This window comes from Rattus norvegicus, chromosome 17, assembly GCF_036323735.1.
Source record: "Rattus norvegicus strain BN/NHsdMcwi chromosome 17, GRCr8, whole genome shotgun sequence".
Lineage (NCBI taxonomy): Eukaryota > Metazoa > Chordata > Mammalia > Rodentia > Muridae > Rattus > Rattus norvegicus.
This window is the reverse complement of record NC_086035.1, coordinates 63670431-63672461: the sequence shown is the minus strand read 5'-3', so window position 1 is coordinate 63672461 and position 2031 is coordinate 63670431.

The window sequence follows — 2031 nt, the reverse complement described above, 5'->3', positions numbered from 1 at the left end:
GAAAGTGCAAGAAGGCTGCAGTAGACAGCTTTGGTGATGGTTTTGTCCCTCCTTCTGCTGGGACTGTATATTCCTTGGCATAGAGTATTTTCATAGTTTGCACCTCGTGTAGGTGTTTAAGGCTGAGAAATTTCTTGACTTCTTTCACAAGAGAGTACTATCTCTTTAGTGTTTTCTGCACCCATTCAGATGATTTTCTTATGCTTTGTGTTTAAAAGAAATTCCCCATTTCATGAGGTTTTATTTTTCCCTCTGTGTTTTAAGTAGCTTTTTCTGCATGTTTTTAAGTGCAGCTATGCAATCTAAACTTCCATTAGCTTTGTCTCATGTGTATCTCACTCAAACATTGTACTGCTAAATTATTCTCTTCAGTTTAGTTTTAGGTTGTTAGGATAATAAAGTACCATAAATGTGGCATCTCAGAGCAATACTCATTTGTTATCTCATAGTTTGGGAGGGCACTACACCATCTATAGATTGGATGGTGTAGACACAGCTTGCTCCTTTCTGGAGGTCCAGGGGTTAATCCACTTCCTGTTCATTCAGGTCCTATGAGCTAGAAGACAGAGATTTCTGTGTCCTTTAATTCTGTCAGCTGAGGTCATTCACAAATTCCAGAAGTCAACTGGACATACCATTGTGGGCTCTCTTCTCAATCTTCAAAGTCAGTAACAATGGCTCAAACACTCTTCATACTGTAAATTTCTTTGCTGTTCGTTCCTGACCCATCGCTGGCTTGCTTTCATCCTGACAAAGTTATTCTGGGCGCTTCAGTGATATCCAGCCACAGAGTACGTTTTCTTTTTTCTTTTCTTTCTTTTTTAATTACCTAAAAATGTTTACTGGGATTTTTTATTAATTGGTTATTTTATTTATTTACATTTCAAATACTGTCTCCCTTCCCAGTCTTCCCGCTACAAACCCCCATGCCAACTCCTCCCCTTTGCCTCTAAGAGGGTGCTCCCCCACCCACCCACTCCCACCTCACCTCTCTAGCATCCCCTTATGCTGGGGCAACAAGCCTCCATAGGACCAAGTGCCTCCCTCCCATTGATGCAGGGTAAGGCAATTCTCTGCTATACATGTAGCTGAAGCCATGGGTCCCTCCATGAGTGCTGTTTGGTTGGTGGTTTAGTCCCTGGGAGCTCTGAGGGTACCGGTTAGTTGATGTTGTTCTTTCTATGGGATTGCAATCCCCTTCAGCTCCTTTGGTCCTTCCTCTAACTCTTCCATTGGGATCCCCAGGCTCAGTCCGATGGTTGGCTGTGAGTATCTACATTTGTCTTAGTCAGATGCTGGTGGAGCCTCTCAGAGGACAGCCATACTAGGCTCCCATCTGGGAGCACTTGTCAGCCTCAGCAACAGTGTTGGGGGTTGGTGTCTGCAGATGGGATGGATCCCAAGGAGCAGAGACTGAAGGAAAGGCCATCCACAGTATGTTTTTCTCTTGTTCATTTTCTCTCTCATTCTCCTCTCCTCTTTAGCCTCCTCAGGCTCCTAGACATACTTCCCTTCCTGTTTCAAGTAAGAAAAACTAACACGCATGGACAATTCTGTTTGATTATGAAACAAAAAGACTAAAACAAAATCCTTTCAGAAACCTCACGGCCATCTGAGATTATATCTGCAGTAGCAGTGACCCACATTTTTCTGTAAACACAAGATCAGAAGTAAATAAGAATTGCCCAGTAAAATTTATGGTTTTCATGCCAGTCTTTTTCCCAGTTTATGTTTATTTTAGGCATTTCATAGTTTTTAACATAAGCCATGTTTGTAAAGGAGCCTATTTTTTTTATTGTGTCACCTCCTTGACTCTGGTATTTAATCTTGACATCTTAAAAGACATATAGTCTTAGTCATACATTTTTTTCATTTTTTTGCATACCAATGACTATGTCTTATTACATCAGCAACTTATATCTATCACAGCTCGTAGAATGGGCAAGTTAAGCTATATTATAGTAGTAAATAAAGCCATAGCCAAAATTTAAATCTATCTGTTCTTCTAACTTTTCAGTTTAATCTGTAGGC